The sequence below is a fragment of the Myotis brandtii genome, unplaced genomic scaffold, assembly GCF_000412655.1.
Source record: "Myotis brandtii unplaced genomic scaffold, ASM41265v1 scaffold32, whole genome shotgun sequence".
NCBI classification, from domain to species: Eukaryota; Metazoa; Chordata; class Mammalia; order Chiroptera; family Vespertilionidae; genus Myotis; species Myotis brandtii.
The window spans coordinates 9,692,763-9,711,177 of record NW_005362269.1 but is presented as its reverse complement, the minus strand read 5'-3'; the positions used below and the strand labels follow the sequence as shown (position 1 = coordinate 9,711,177).

Here is an 18,415-nt window from a genome sequence, read left to right as displayed (position 1 = left end):
ATCCTCAACTGAGGATATTTTTCCATTGATTTTTAGGGAGAGTAGGAGAGAGAGGGAAAGACAGAGAGAAACATTAATGTGAGAGAAACACATCAATTAATTGCCTCCACAGGAGCCCTGACCAGGGCCCAGGCTGGGGAGGAATCTGCAGCCAAGGTACCTGCCTTTGACCTGAATTGAATCTGGGGCCTTTGGTCCACAGGCCAACACTCTATCCACTGAGCCTAACTGGCTAGGATGAAACCTTCTCATTTGAAAATAAAGTTAATACTAGAGTTTATATCGAATTTTTGTGTAAGGTTATTAATGCTTAGCATGATGCCTGACACATAGTTTAGAAAACAGGTTTATTATAATTATTAGTATAAAGAGACCCTTACTATGTTTATAATAATAGCTCCAACCATGTAACTAAAACCTGATTCTACAGATGCTGCCTTTTAACTAATATGGTCTGAGAAGGACTATAAAAACAGATGTTTTCCAGGAAGAAAAATAATGAGCCCCTCCATTATAAATAAATGGAGTTATTATTCTCTAGAACTTTCCCAGCTGAGGTCTCAATTAATAGGGCTGATGCATAATCTGGGATTGTGTCCAGATTTGTCTTTAAAAAAGAAAAAAGAACCTCTGTCATTCAATGTTGCCGATTTCTTTATCATTCTTTGGAGTCAAAAACGTCCACGTATATAGGTGAACAAACTATAGGGGTAATGAGGTATGACCATTCAAGAAGGCATTCTATAGAATTGTGAACCTCATGAGAATGCCAGGGTAGGAATTCTAATATATAAAGAGCCAGGTGTCATCACGACTGAACAGATGACCGGTCACCATGAAGTGCATGGAGCACCCCTCCCTCTGGCACATGAGCTGTTCGCCTTGAGGGGGTGGTGGCAGTGGGTGGGACTAGGGACTTTGAGTGGCGGGCTGCTTCACAGGGCTGCATTGAGCTTAGCAGAGTTTTGCAGAGCAGTCACAGGGCAAGGGAGTTTTGTGGAGCAGTCACAGGGTGGGGGAGCCTTGCGGAGCAGTCACGGGGTTGGAGGAGTTTCACAGAGCAGTGGCGGGGCTGGGGGAGCAGTCGAGGGGCTGCGAGCATCGTGGAGCATCCCAGGGTGGGGAGCTTCACATAGTATCACAGGGCGGCAGAGGCCAGCGATGGAGGCGAGGCTGGGCCTGTGGATCCTAACCACACATGATTTTGTGCATGCTGGGCCTCTAATCCTATATAATAAAGAGGTAATATGCAAATTAACCCTCATGCCCTCACAAGATGGCTGCCTATGACCAGGCCAGCAGGGGAGTTAGTGAGGGACGACCAAACGACTGAACACACAGGCTGCATGGGGCGATTAGGCTGGTGGGGGGGCCATGAGGGAAAACCAGGCCGGCAGAGAGGGCTTTGGAAGTGACCAGGCCAGCAGGAGGGAAGTAAGAGGCGATCAGGCCAGCTGGAGGGACAGTTAGGGGCAACCAGGCCGGTGGGGGGGGTGCATTTGTGTGGCCAGCGGGGGTAGTGAGGGCAGTTAGGAGAGACCAGGCCAGCGGAGGGGATGCAGTTGGGGGCGACCAGGTCAGTAGTGGGGACAGTTGGCGGCAATTAGGCTGGCAGGGGGGGCAGTGAGGGGTGACTAGGCTGGCATGGGGGCAGTTGGGGGAGACCAGGCCAGTGGGAGGGACAGTTAGGGGCAACCAGGCCAGCATGCAGAGGTAGTGAGGGGTGATCGGGCCAGCAGGGGGGGCAGTTAGGGGCAACCAAGCAGGCAGGCAGGTGAGCAATTAGGAGCCAGTGGTCCAGGATTGTGAGAGGGGTCCCAGATTAGAGAGGGTGCAGTCTGGGCTTAGGGACCCCCCACCCCCATGCACGAATTTCATGCACCGGGCCTCTATTTGAATGATAAAGATTCAAGAAAATCCGCTTAACATTGAGAGGGCTAAGAGCAAACACAAATTCAAACTTCTAGCTGAAGGCACCTATTTAAATAAATAGCCTCTAGAAGTGATTATGCATGGGTCCTCTAGTTAAAAAAATAAAACTTATAAAGGGGAAGAGCTAAAATGGAAATTACTCTTAAATTATCTTATCATAATAGAAACTTTTTAAATAGTTTGAGTGATAATTTCTGAAAGACAGTGACAGAAAATATAAAGCTTTCAAAGCTTTCAAAAAATTGTTAGAAAGCCATCTGACCCAGCACTTTGGACAGCAAAATGAGCATCTCCTGGAAAATTGCTAGGAATTCAGAACCCTGAGCCCCACAAAGATTCCTGATTCAGAATCTTTGTTTTAACAAAATCTTCAAGTGACTCATATATGTATTTAAATTTGAGAATCCCAATAGTAGAGTGTTTCAATAAGTGGTTTTCACTCTGGGGTGTGTGTGTGTGTGTGTGTGTGTGTGTGTGTGTGTGTGTGTGTGTATGTGTGTGTACTGGGGTGAGCTCTTTTAAAAATATAGATTCCCAGGTTCATACCTTAGATATGACTCTGGATCACCATGTTATGAATTAGATTATTAATTTTTATTTACAGTTTTATGCATGATTTAAATTTATGCATGAATACAAGCATGTAATGAGTTCACATTTATAATTAGAAACAAAAAATGATTTTATTTAGGACAAGTGGCTTATAAAAATAAACCAAATACTGGGTAGACATAGTATAATGAGAGATTGCTCTCATTAATGTAGAAGATTCTAAATATTTGAATTTTGTTACATTTCCTGGATATTTGCCACTGTGAACATTAATAATGCAGTTTATGAAATCTCCAATTTCAGGTATTTCAGATTCCCATAGATTCAAAAAAGCCCTAAGTTTTGCGAGGGGAAAATCTAGTCATTGTACTCTCCCCAGGTAGTACAACAGCAAACATTTAGATGAATATAAAAACATTTCATTTAGGTACCTTTTAAATCTATAGTTTGGCTTCATAAAGACAGATTACATATACAGTCCCCCAAATGTATACACATCTTTTGAATAATTGTGAAGTCAGTGTTTATTAAAATACATTTCACTTTCAAAATTGAACTATCAGCTATTAAAGTGTATATACATTTTTGGACACTCTGTATATATAGATACAGATAGATATTCTCTGACACAAGTAGGTAAATAGTTGAATAAACAAAAACTCATTTATTTTTATACTTGAAATATTTTAAGTGATTAGTATTTGATTCCTTTGAACCATTATTATTTTTATTGGTACAATTTTTGTATTAATTTCATTTTATTGGTGCAATGAGTCAAAAGCATAATATTTTAGATGTCAACATAAATCTCCCAATACATATACTAGTATGTCAGCAAAATAAAACCTTTTGAAAATTTCCTATTAAAAATTCCTGTGCACTGGACTTTCTGCTCCGTCAATGTTACCTGTATTGTGTATCTCCACTATATAACTTAAAATCCATTCTTTTTTTTTACTATGACCACAGGGATCCCCTGCTACCCTAAGTTCTCATCAGGCTATAAGATCCTGTTGGGATTCTCACAGTCCGAAAGCATCAGTAACAGGAGAATGTGTTGTTCCTTACATCAGGGTGTTACCTGCGAGTTTGTGGAGTTCCAGAAACCTGGCCAAACTCCTGTACCTTTGCATGTATTGTCCTTTCTACTGATAATCTTTCCTTCTCTCCATCGGCCAAAACAATACTTGGCATGGCTTATTCCTTCTTCCCTTTCAATTTTCAACACAAGCATCACCTTCTCATGCAGGCCATCTGTTACTGTTTAATGACCTGTGTCACCTGTTCCACCTTTGTATGTTCTATCCAATCCCTCATTTGCTTCTTAGCATTTGTCATAATGTGTGTGTGTGTGTGTGTGTGTGTGTGTGTTTTATTGGCTGAAGTTTTACATATGTCTCCTTTTTCCCTGATTGACACCCCCCTCCCTCCCCAGCCATTCCAACCCGTACAAGCCACCACCGCCCCAGTGTCTGTGTCCATTGGTTATGCTAATATGCATGCATACAAGTCCTTTGGTTGCTCTCTAACATCCCCCCCCCCACCTCCCCTGCCATTTGTCTCTGGATCTATTTTTGTTCATCAAATTATGTTGATCATTATATCTCACATATGAGTGAGATCATGTGATATTTCTCTTTCTCTGACTGGCTTATTTCGCTTAGAGTAATGCTCTCATAATGTGTATTTTTGATTGACTTATCCATTGTCTCTATTACTAGATTATATATTCCATGAGTACATGCTTAATTAAGATTTTTGGGAAGAATCATTTTAAATTGATTTTTAGAGAGAGAGAGAGAAATTGTTGTTCCACTTATTTATGCATTCATTGGTTGCTTCTTGTATGTGCCTGGCCTGAAGTTGAACCCACAGCCTTGGCATATTGGATGATGCACTAACCAGCTGAGCTACTTTGCTAACTAGTTTTCCTAAGGTAAATAATGAAACCAACACTAGCTACTGGTAAATATTCACTGTGTTCTAAGAATAACTTGGGGACTCACATACATTTTTTCACTTAATCCTTAAAACACTGATATTTCTATTGTTATCCCTATTTACATATCTGTGTCAGAGAAATACATGTATTCTGTCTTCATGATGCCGAACACCATTAGATTTGAAGGAAAACAATGATATTTACCAATAGTCACTTTAGGTTGCCAAAACCACAATGTCATACTATTATGCCACAAGGCTTTTAAACAGGATTTGGGGCCAGAGAATCTGCCACTGGACATTCATCAAAAAATAGGATCAACCAAAATGAATGGTTGCTTAAGCTAATTTTCCCTTAGGGCAATAAATTAGTTTATGCCTGAGCTCAATAAAAGTATGGCACCCTCAGCACAAAGTTAATAACATTCGAATTTCATAAGCTTGCCAGTGCAGATACCAATGATTTGATTTCCCCATGCTGAGGAATAAAAGCAAAGCTCACAATTTACACTTAATGGATGTGATAAGATGCCCCACTAAAACAATTTCTGGGCTTAGAAAGCAAGGCACACTGCAGGGGCAAGGCATACATGTAAGCGAGGTCATTTCATAGGGTTCCTCCAGCCAATGCAAAAGGTAGATTTTAGTAGAAAGTATAGGAGCAGGTATGTACTAGTAAGGTGAGTAGATATCACCAAAGGTCATAGGTCTGAGTCTGATCATGGGAGGAGGGGACTCTGTACTGTCTGGACTCTGGAGGACTGGGAGCTTTTGAGGGACACGGTGGTGGTGTTCAGTGAATAGGAGCATTGGGGCACCCATGGCACTTCCATACAGGCCTTTAGTAACCTCTGGGATTCTATACCTCCCAGGAAGGACATGCATATACTGCACAGAACCTCTTGGGAAGGTGCTCAATGCACAGGTGCTCATTATACACATACAGTAGAGCTAGGGCAGGGAAGTAAATCCCTAAGTATCAATTCTGATATTGAATTGTCCTACTTATAATGATTTCCTTAGCTCATGCCTAGGTCATTTTTTAATGTTAGAATAACAGCTGTTGCCAAGTGTGTTTATTTGAGTCAGTCCATTATCTGAACTATATATTCCAATATGTGCAAACTGTGTATTTTACTAGCAATCACGAACGACCCATATCAAATAAATGCGTATGATTTTATTAGCTAAGATGAACTTTATTGCAAGAATTAGGACATCCAAACTAAATTGGGAGGCACTGGCATATATAATTACAAAGCCTGTCTCATTTTGAGTATCATTAGCCTGAATACTTTGAAACTGATATGTCTGTTCACAGTATTGGACTATATTAATTATTTAGTCTAATTTCATGTCCCACCACTGGTATCAAAGATGGAATCGCCTTCTCAAAAAGCATATGGGTTTCATAAATACCAAATGAAAATTGGGATAATTAAGAAGGTGAGGAGGGAAAGTGTGGAGAAGGCAACTTACAACATTCACTGGGGGCAAGAGGTGTAAATAAGCAAAGACCATCAATATCAGGTCATGCTTAGCCCGCCTACCAGAGACAAGACACAACAGGGGCTGTTGGGGGCTGGGGCGAAGGCAAGCGGTGCTGGTGCTGATCGCCTCGCTGGAGCCCTGCCCCCCCACTGCATTGTCCTACTTATAATGATTTCCTTAGCTCATGCCTAGGTCATTTTTTAATGTTAGAATAACAGCTGTTGCCAAGTGTGTTTATTTGAGTCAGTCCATTATCAGAACTATATATTCCAATATGTGCAAACTGTGTATTTTACTAGCAATCACGAACGACCCATATCAAATAAATGCGTATGATTTTATTAGCTAAGATGAACTTTATTGCAAGAATTAGGACATCCAAACTAAATTGGGAGGCACTGGCATATATAATTACAAAGCCTGTCTCATTTTGAGTATCATTAGCCTGAATACTTTGAAACTGATATGTCTGTTCACAGTATTGGACTATATTAATTATTTAGTCTAATTTCATGTCCCACCACTGGTATCAAAGATGGAATCGCCTTCTCAAAAAGCATATGGGTTTCATAAATACCAAATGAAAATTGGGATAATTAAGAAGGTGAGGAGGGAAAGTGTGGAGAAGGCAACTTACAACATTCACTGGGGGCAAGAGGTGTAAATAAGCAAAGACCATCAATATCAGGTCATATTCTAGCACAGTGATGGCGAACCTTTTGAGCTCGGCGTGTCAGCATTTTGAAAAACCCTAACCTAACTCTGGTGCCGTGTCACATATAGAAATTTTTTGATATTTGCAACCATAGTAAAACAAAGACTTATATTTTTTATTTATTTTATATATTTAAATGCCATTTAACAAAGAAAGAGCAACCAAAAAAATGAGTTTGCGTGTCACCTCTGACACACGTGTCGTAGGTTCGCCATCACTGTTCTAGGATTATCACCGAAGTCCATTTTCTCTGGGTTGGCCCCCTTTTGTTACTATTTTTTGTTTGTTTTAGCCTTCTTAAATAAAAGTGGGAGAATGTGGAGCAGCTAGGACTCCAACGCTATTGGAGGGACATTTTGGCATTATCTTCTAATAATGAGCATGCAGGTAATCAATCACCCAGAAAGGCCATCCGTAGATTTCTAAAAGAAATGCATGCATATGTCTACTCAAAAACATGCACAAGAATGCTCACAGTTGCATTATTGGTAATAGAAATGACTGGAATCACAATCAAGAGGAGAATGGACAAATAAAAATATGGTATATTCACACACTGAAATATTATATGACAATACAAATTAGTGAACTACAACATGCAGCAAAATGAATCTGAAAACTAAAAGTTTGAGCAAAAGATGCTACACATACATATGAACACATACACAGTATGTTTTTGTTTTTGTACAGTTTAATAATCAGCAAAATTCAACCATAGAGCTGAAAGAACAAAGATCCCTTTGAGGGAAGAGAAATAGGCAAGGAATTGAGATGAGCCTCAGAGTGTTTGCTGGGGTGTTGGCAATATTTTATTTTCAGATGTGGTTGGTGATTATATGGGTTTTTATTTCAATTTGTGATAATTCATGAAGCCATATTTATGTATTATGAATTTTCACACATGTTACCTCACATTAAAAACAACAAAGGCATTTAAAAATAGGTTTAGGTGTGAGGGTTAAAAGTAGAACATTATTAGGTCCCTGAGGGCAAGAAGTGTTTCTATCTTCAACAGTGTCTTTTCCAAACCTTTTCAAGTATCTGGCACTTGATAAGACATCAATGGAATGATTTTCAGAGTACTTAACGAATCAATGAGAGTGTGGGTTATTTTTAAAGATTCAGTGTTGGTGAAAATTAACTTGATAAAACTCATTCTTTACAAATATGCATATCTAAGAGTTGCAACTAAAATGGAAATGAGCTGCCTATATAACATGCCATCATGTGATTGCCATCAATATTTATGTCCTATTAAGCTTACCCCGTATTAGTCTTTCCCAAAGCTGAGGTTACCTGCCCCTGATTCCCAAGACAATTTTAAATGTCACACAGGCATAGCATTAAAACACATGAAAACACATAATTAGAAAAATGTCCCCTTTTTAATTTTTTTCAGCACCTCCAATTATATTAAGGACAGAGTCTCATTATATTTGCAATTTGCCTTTAACCACATTTTCCAATTTGCTAACCTAATTTCTAATGATAGCCAAATCAAGCTCAGCACTTCTGGTAGAAAACAATGTATAATTACAACATGAGCACATTATTCTGGTTTCATTGTATTTACTTTGTAGTTGTCTTCTGTTATAAAAAGTGAAGCTGCGGAAGTGGCCAAACTTGGATAGCAATCCCTTATAGATTTAGATTTCTTCACCCTTCCGTTAATCATCGTGTATTTTAGACTCTTTTGTGCAAGGTGCAGTCACAGATGGGAAGAAGTGCAAACTGCAATATTGGTATCAAAACACCTCTCATCTATTTGAGGAGACAAATACCCTAGCAGCTAGAAAAATGCAACACACATAACAATATAAGGCAATAATAGAAAAAACATTGTCACAGGGGAGACTATGACTAATCTCTGTCTACCAGCCTCTCCAACTTGCTGTTAAGGTTATTTCTATCAGGGTGACTCTGTATTCACTTCCAAATTTCAATTGCTGAGGTAAGAGGAATATTTTTCTCTAGAATATAAAACATTTTGGGGAACTGCTAAAAGTTCTTGTTCCCTCTTCTAGAAAATAGAAGGTGATATAGTACAGATAAACATTTAAAATAGTTCACTTAATTATAGGGAGGTCACAGGTGGATAGCAGAATCTCTGTACTTTCTCATGATCCATGAACAAAAGGTGAAACTATCCCAGATTTCGAATAGTTTAGTCACTGAGAGCCATGGGCTAAAAATGAAGGCTGATTCTATTGCATGAAGTATCTACCTATATTTAGATGTATATTCACCTGTATCAAATTCAAATATATTAAACATATATTTAAAATGAATAATATGTTAGGTATGTATTTAATCTTAAACAAAATTGCGAACTTTTTCTCCATTTTTAAATTCCCACTCGCAATGTATGAAAGTTGCAGTTGCTCCACATCCTTTCCAACACTTGGTCTTGCCAATATTGTTTTTACTTTGCTCATTCTGATAGGTATATAGTGTTATCATACTATGGTTTTAATTTGCATTTACCTAATGGCTAAATGTTGAACATCTTTTAATGTGCTTATTAACACCTCAGTAACTTAGATGAATTTAAAAGCACTATGCTGAGTGAACTATATGATTCTACTTATATAACATTCTTGATAAGAAAAACAACTACAGTGAGAAATCAAACACCAGCTGTTGCCAGAAGTGTGGGAGAGAGTGTGACTACAAACAGGTGGCAGGGGGAACTATTTGTGGGAAGGGGTGCTAGAATTGTTCAGTATCTTGACTTGGGATACTGAACTACAAGAATTTATATGTGTGTTAAAATTCACAAAACTCTACACCAATAAAGGTCAATCTTGCTCTATACAAACTTAAAAATAAAAGCCCAGCCAGTGTGGCTCAGTGGGTGAGTGTTGACCTATGAACCAGGAGGTCATGGTTCGATTCAGTCAGGGCACATGCCTGGTTGCGGGCTCGATCCCCACTGTGGGGGTGCAGGAGGCAGCCAGTTCTATCTTCATTGATGTTTCTCTCTCTCTCCCTTTCCCTTCCTCTTTGAAATCAATAAAAGTATATTTAATAAAGAAAGAAAGAAAAACAAAACTATCATGTTGTAAAGTGAATCACTGAATTTTAAAATAGTTTTTGACATGAGATTTTTGATGAAATTTCCTGATAATAAAATATGAGGTAATTGAGTCTAAAATTTTAAAATCTCCTGATGAGAAAGAAAATGGTATTGTGGTTTCTTTTTAATTTGGTACATAAATTTTTGTGTCTTTTTCAGATTTATATGGGATATTACCCTCCCTGGTTCTGCTATACACAAATTAACTCCAACAATGTATGTTGTGGACAAGAAATAAGTGTGCTTTTGTTAATTCTCTGAGAATTTGTTAAAATTTTAAAATCAGTCATTCAAATAATTGCTCCCAAATCATATTGATTAATTTGGAATTTAGGAACCTTCTTTGCCATTTCATAGATGCAAAGTATTTATGTTCATAAAAATATACCACTTTAAATACATTAGTTACTTGTAGTGCAGTAATTTCATAACAATTGCATAAAATAATTACTATGCTTCAAATAACTAATTCTTGATCCTGATAAAATTTTGTGACATATATATATATATATATAAAACATATATATAATCATATATAACTGTATAAAATCATATGTAACTATATATAAAACCATATATATACAATACTATATATAATGCTAAGGAAGCTAAAAGTCAACCATTAAGTTAATTACCAAGCAATTAAATATAGATAGGTAAATTGCAACCCTCACCATTTCCCAGATCATAAAGGCACACTTCTTCCTTAAACAGGAAACTGAAGTATTTCTGACGATTCAAGTCCCTTACTGGAATATAATTCAAATTCTTCAGTATGGCTGCAAGGCTGTGCAATAGAAGCATCTTTTTGTCCCCCAAACCCTATATCCTGACTTCCTCATTCTTAATCATCATCTTCCAGCCTTCTGGGGCATCTTTCAGTTCCACAATCAAACCAGGCTTTTACCCCTTTCCCGGTCCTTGCAACCTACTGTTACCAATGATGACAAAGTTCTTCCCTTCAATTTTTTCCTGGCTGATTTTTTCATCTCCTTATAATCTCAACTTCTTATCCATTATTCAAGAGTCTTTCATGATCATCTATCTGAAGTACATTTTTATTGATTTTTCTCCATGACGCCCCACTTTTTTTGGTGATTTCTTCAGCATTGGTCATATTTAGAAGTTTGTTTATTGTCTGCCTGTCTTCAAACTTCAAGGTCTAAGAGGATTAAAAAGATGTCTGTTTTTCTCACTGTTTTATCTCCAGTACAGTGCAAAACAAGTATTAGGAACTCAATAACTATGGCAAGAAGGCCAGAAGCATAAAGAAAGAAATGTGTCCACTTTGCATTGATTTTTATTCCACATTTAACATAACTCAACAAGAGTCAAATGATATCCCATGTTAGCCCATTTAGTAGGGGAAAAGGACAGACTCACATAAATTTGTGGGTTAAAAATGGTTGAATATAAAATGTGTATCTGATTACATAACTTACTTAAACCAGAGATAATAAGTGAAACAAATCAATATAAAGGTAGAACACTGCTGATAAGTAAAAGTATGGTTATGATATGTAAAATATTTCACTATCTATAATAATAAAAGCATATTATGCTAATTAGATCTGACATCCTTCAGGACGAAGCTGGGGCTGTGAGGGAAGCCCGGGTCCATGGTGCCTGCTGGCGACTGGAGGAAAGCCCGAGTCCCGGGTACCTTAGGGAAGCCGGTGCCAGCAGCTGGGGAAAGGAAGGCCTACTCTTGCACGAATTTTGTGCATCGGGCCTCTAGTATTAATATAATATAGTGTATGTTTTTTTAAAAGCATGTCTTTATTCTAGATTATAAATTGCACAGAAACAAGGAGTATGTTTTCCTTGTTCAATGCTCTTTTCTTTATCAGGTATAGTACCAGGAACATAGTGGATGTGGATCAAACCAAATGTGATACACAAAATAAATAGGAATTAAACAGGTCACTGTTCAGATCACCTAAATCAGAGTGTGTAACCTCTCTATCTCCAATTTTCTGCTTTATGTTCATCTGCAATTTTCTGATCAATTTAATTGATACTTAAGCATCTATTAAGAATATGTTTGAGAGATTACTTAAAGTCTGAAGTCAAGGAGAATAAAATTGAATGAGGAAATCTCTCCTTCCCCCTGTGATTCTCTGCTGAGTTTACTATGATGTTCATCAGGGAAATTGATCTGCAAAAATACAAATGGCAGCAGGTCTAGAAAAAAGGAGCTCCTGGAACAGACCTTGGAAATTCTGTTAAGGGCCTATTGCTCACAAGGGTACCTGGAAAAACCTAGCCACTGTGATGGATGTTTCTAGCAGTATTTGAGTGCCAAGATATGCTTGGTTTTATGGCACTGAGCTGACTTTATTTCCTGTTTATCTTATTATATAAAGGATTTTTTGTCAAGTGACATGTGATATGACTGGAAAAAAATGTTTAATCTATTCAGAGTCACTTTTCCTGTTGAATATTTTTCATGCTCTCAAAAATATTAGCTTAGTTTAACTTACTGTGATCTCTCCTTTTTAACCACAAACAGAAAAGATTTATAATAAAAATATCTCACAGATCCTAAAAAACCTCTCAGATAAAAATTCTATATTAAAGACTAAAAAGTTTAAAACAAAATGGAAGAAGGGTTAGAAGCTCTTAGGGTAGCTGGAAAGAAGGTCAGAAAATAATGCTGATATTTATAGGAATCTAATGAAATACAGGTGGCAGTTGACTTGTGTCTGAGAGAGGACAGGAGCTGATGCTGGAGAGATTGTCAGGGATCAGATCCTGAAGGACCATACTGAGTGATCATATGCCCAGTTTGCCTGGGAAAGTTCCAGTTGGCATCTGTGGTTCTGACATAATTATTCATAATGATGCCCTCTTTCACTAAAAAAAAGTTCTCCCTTTTTGTACAATAAATATATGGTCATATTGCCTACAACTCTAAATAAGACAATTGGATCTTAGGAAGAAATGGGAGTTATTGCAAAGCTTTAATACAACAATATAACATGACCATATTTATGTTTTAAGTAGTCATTCTGAAGTGAAATTGTCTTTATTTGTAGATGACACTATCTCTATATATAAAACCTAAGTGACCATTAAGACTGGACAACAAGACGACCGGGCGACTGGTTGGTAGCTATGATGCCCACTGACCACCAGAGGGAAGACGCTCAATGCAGTTCATTGCACTCCCACAGCAACCTCCGGAGGCCAGCCAACATCCCATGGTCCCTCCCTCCAGCTGGCCCAATCGCCTTTATCACCCACCAGGCCAAGGGAGCCAACCTGTGCATGAATCCATGCACCGGGCCTCTAGTTATATATAAAAATCACAGACTCTACAAAAACTATTAGAATTAATTACTAGAACTAACATCACAGGATATGCATTAACATACAAAATAAATTGCTTTTCTATAAAATAATGATAAACATTTGGAAAATAAATATTAAAATAGAATAAAACACACAAGATAATTAAGAATAAACTTGAGAAAAATGTGCAAAATTTTGACACTGAAATATACAGTAAGTTAGTGAGAAGAATGAAAAATATAAAAACAAATCATGCTTATAGATTGAAAGACTTAAAATTGTCAAAAATTTTTATACTTTCTAAACTGATCTGTTTATTCAATACCATTTCAACAAAGATGTTTTGTTTTGGTATAAATTGGAAAATTTTCTAAAACATATAAGGATATGAAAGATTTAAAATAGACAATTTGGTCTTGAAAAAGAACACATATGATATGTTGCATGTTTATTACCTGATTTTAAGATTTACTATAAAGCTACAATGATCAAAGTTATACAGTGCTGACATAAGCATAGACAAGTAGATCAATAAAATGGAATACAGATTCCAGAAAGAGACCTAGACATATAAGCTAATAACATTTTGGCGAAGTTACTGTGGAATGTCAATGAAAAAAGTAAAATCATTAAAAAAAATGGGGCTGGAACAATTAGATAAATGCATGGGGAGGAATGAATATCAACTTCTAACATCTATTATATAAAAATAATAATTTGAGATGGACCATAGAGCTACATGAAAAACCTATAACTACAAAGCTTCCAAAAAATATGAAAATATCTTTGCATACTTAGGGGAGGTAAAATTTCTTAGAGAATACAGAAAAAACCCCGCTAAATTTTACTTTCAAATAAATAAATAAATAAATAATCAACCCCAAAATGGGAAAAATATTTTCACTATAGATATCTGCCATGGATTTTTAAGTAAAATCCACAAAGTATTGCTTCAAGTCATAATAAAATAAAATATAATAAAACAAAACCCAGAACCTAATAGATACAACTTTAGCCCCACAATAATGGCTAAAATGCAAGAGACTCTAGAGCTTTTAATAAAACATTGAAAGGTGACAGATTTGCATGTGTGTGCATATGGATAGGACACCTTGCTTTTAGAATGCAGATTATTTGAAAGGAACTAAATGCTCCCTTGCTTATTCTAATTGAATAGGATGATGAAGGGGGCATCATCTTATGAAAAAAAAAGTTAAATCTATTTTTAAAAAGTAGATGGCAATTTATTAGTATACTAGAGGCCTGTAGCATGGATTCATGCACTGGTTGGGTCCCTAGGCTTGACCTTTGCCCTCTCACAACCCGGGACCCCTTGAGGGATATCAGACTGCTGCTTTCGGCCTAATCCTGCAGGCCAGGCCTAAGTACCCCACCGGTGCACACCGGGCCTCTAGTATGAAAACAATATCTTTGGTTAATCTCTTCCCACCCTCCACCCTTCCCCCTTTCCTCTGAGATTCATCAGTCTGTTCCATGTTTCCATGCCTGTGTGTTGAGCATCTGTCCCCTGGTGGTCAGTGCACATCATAACTACTGGTTGAACGGTTGCTTAGGCTTTCATATATATAGATAATTACTATGATCTATACTCCTACCAAAGATTATAATGTATCAATACTGAAAAATTACCAAGGCACTAAAATCTTGTTCTGTATGTATTTTAATAGCCATGTGCAGTATATTTTGCACTTAATTTTAAAAAGCTTCAAAATGTCCACTGTGTTACTTTATCCTATAACATCTAAGTTTTCAAGCCCTAATATTTCTGAAATTAATTGAAGCTCACAACTGGTATGTATAATTAATGTGGTTATGTTTTTTTGTTTTGTTTTACAGTTAAAAAGTTTTATATTTAGAATTAGGCAGATGGACTCAGTTTAGATGATCTCAATTTTGTTGTCAACATCCAAAGCAGCATAGTCAGGAGCCGGTCAAACATATGCCTTCTTCTCTCCAACAGGCCTGATCAGAGTGTTGACCTTGGCCCCATCAATGTCATAGAGCTTCTTCACAGCATGTTTGACCTGGTGCTTGTTTGTCTTGACATCCACAATGAACACAAGTGTATTGTTGTCTTCTGTCTTCTTCAGGGGGAATTTGATGATGGCATAGTGGTCAGGCTTGTTTCTCCGGGGTGCGCTCTTCTGAGGATATTGGGGCTGCCTTGGGAGCCTTGGCCATCAGTAGGTGGGTGATGTGCAGATCTTTTTTGTGTGGCTGCAGATGCCTTTCAGCACTGCTTTCTTTGTCTTCAAAGCCTTTGCCTTGGCTGCAGCTTTAGGAGAGGAAGGGGCTTCCTTCTTAGCTTTTGGCACCATCTTCGTAAAAAGGTCAAGGTGGTTATGTTTGTGTTGTTTTCCCCACTGTTTGACTGTATTTGACTACTTAGTTTGACAATGACTCAGAGAAGGTGAATCAGTTGCAGGTAATGGGGGAGGGGGGTGAAATAGATCATTTTCATGCATGTAACTTGAATACCTATAAGATAGGGAGTAAATGGAGCAAAACTCCATCAGCTGGCATTGATTTGTAAATTTAGCCTATGTTAAAATAGTGTCATATATGACCATGTTGCTTTATTTAATTGTTTTTAATATGATCTTTGTTTATTATGTAGATGATGTTTAAAATACTAAAGAAAAATAGTTTTCAGAACATTAAAAAAATTACATCACTTTTCTACTTCTTCAGAATAATACCATTGATTTTCAAGTGAAAATCTCTGTAATTGAAGCTAACAAATTCAGCAAAAACTATTATGACCAAGAAAAGTGTTGGACTATTAAAAATCAACCAATTAGATGATGGTAGATCAGTTTCAGCAGGATTGTGGATCTCCATTTCTCTGTCCTTTGCTTTCACTATGCTAGAGAGCTGTTATAGCACCATGTGACTTTCTCATGTGGTATTTACCTGAGTTAAAATTTAATAATTTTTTGACACCTCTTTGATCATTGCTATCTCCTGAGATTCAAACTCCATGATGGCAGAAATCATGGCTTCTGCTGCCCCATAATTATACATCCAGTTCCTAGCACAGACCTAGCTGAAACACTGAACCTAACTACATTTTGTATCTAGAGTAGTTCTCCTCAATGTATTTCAAGTGTACCTCAAAAGCAATTTATAAAAAAGGACTGATAACCTTCAAAATATAACATAAATAAGAGTCAGACACTTATTTTCCTACCAAGACTACATTGGCAAGTTATATTCAGTTTGTTTTGGCCATTTTATTTAAGTACATCCAAATAAATTACAGAACTCAGTATGTATTTGTCTGACTAAGCAAATTTTGGTTGTACAACTAAACTTGAGTTTGTGGCAGGGTTTCAGTGATTGCAGAGATCTTTGCTTTAAAAGACTTCCTTGTTTTTCTTACTATGTTATTTGGGATTCATACAGTTTTCTTTATGAATGGGTGGAGAGTGTAATATCAGTACTACTTATTTAGCATTTACATAACACTTTATCTGTAGAGTTATACAATGAGTTTCATAATGATATAGAATTATTACCATATTTTGTACCCATATCATAAAAGTATACAAATTAATATGATTTGAAGTTAAATTTTATTTTACCCTAATATGTACCTTAAAAGAACTTTTTATTTCCTCTTAAAGGATATTTATTCTCTACAATAATAAAAACATGCATAGCAAATAACACTCCACTAATGCAAACTGAAGAGGCCTTCTATATCTCAAGACAATCCAAATATTTTTTTACTTTTAGAAATAAAAAGGGTGACTATACTTGTGTGATATGGCATATAGACTAAAATGAAACTGGGGAGGCTAAAATCTGCTTTACAGATAATGTTCAAGTCCCTTAGGCTCTTTGTATCTCATTTTCTATAGCCATCATCTTCTTTATCTAACTCATAAGGCTATAGAGAGAATAAGAACATGCATGTAAAAATTCTCAGAAAAAAAATAAAGCCCCAGTTTCTAGAAATTATATCTTCTTATTCCTCTAGAAATTAAACTTGATATTAAGTATCACATGCCAAAGTTATCAAAGCAGTTACATGTATAATTGAGGTGATTAAAAACATCAACCTTAAATATCTACATACTGAAGGTACAAATATTCAGATTTTAAAGTAGTAATATTATTTCTATTTTAATATTCAGTATAGTTGCCTTGATTTTGTCTTTCATTTTTCAAAGGATTTTTTGTAGGAAAATTGCAACAAAATATCTTTAAATTTACTCAATGGAGGGGCAAGATCTCTTCTTTGAAAATGGGGTGACATGCAGAAGCTAAATGACTGAATTGCAGATTAAGCTATGCATTATATACACAGAATTAACCATTAAGAAAATGTATTTTCTAAGTATAATATTGGTTTGGGATCTAAATAATGCCATTTAACATGTTTTTAAACATATTAAAAAAACAAATAGTGGATTATTCCTAAGCATTTCTGCTTAAAGCTTTCAATAAAAATAAGATAAATTTAAGAATGGTGTACTTGATGGAGACTGAGGACCTCAAAACATGTTACTATATAGATTATTTTAATTTCTTCAGTAGGCTCATTGGAAGTAAGGTATCTGTCCTGAATTCTACTGTCTGAAGATATAATCAAATAATTATAAAAATTAATGCTGATAAATATATATAATCTAGACTAGTTAAATATTCTTGTGAGAGAAGAGTATTGATAGGGTAAAACTGGTCAAAAAGTATAGAAAATAATTAGTGACAAATCTAAAATATAACCCATTCTCATGATCACTTGGGGAAAAAATATATATATATATATAGTGACTCCAAATCATCTTTTACTTATACAAAAAAGAAGATATTTAGAAAAGGACACACTGAGATAGAGTGGCTGTGGCCCAGGAGATAAAGCAAAGCGGTGGTAGGCCTTCTGAGGCCCTTCTGGGGAAGGAAGGGGTCTAGATAAAATGGTGAGAAGTACTGTGTGCGTGAGTGGTAGGGCCCACAGGAAGGAGAAACTTCAGTTTGATCAGCACTGTTGATAGGTCAGGGGAGGGATTCACAGTGACCTTGCTGATAATTTTTTAGGGGACACAGTTAATGCTGCTGACTGGAGTGAGAGCTGCTCCCTGGTTTCTGGAAGGCACCCACTAGGGACAGGGGACTGAATGCCTAGGATGGGACACACACACACACACACACGCACACACTTATATGTGTATCTGACTTTATCATTAGGCATCTACATCTCTATCCACAAACATACTACTTTACCACTTTATTACTTTATAAAATAAATGTTTTATACTTCTAATTATCTGTTGCTTTTAAGCAGGTCATTTAATCTCTCTGTAATCTTGATTTCCTAATTTGTCAAATGTGGTTGACAATAACTACTTCACAGATGTTAGTAAAAATTAAGTACATATAATATATAT

The 18,415-nt window shown here is 36.6% G+C and overlaps 1 protein-coding gene and 1 pseudogene across 7 annotated transcripts in view; both read right to left on the bottom strand.

Moving 5' to 3' along the window:
* Positions 1-18,415, bottom strand: part of GABRG2 (gamma-aminobutyric acid (GABA) A receptor, gamma 2) — an 88,173-nt gene that overhangs the window by 63,653 nt on the left and 6,105 nt on the right. The gene's annotated exons all lie outside the window — the stretch shown is intronic.
* Positions 14,900-15,340, bottom strand: LOC102259715 (annotated as a pseudogene).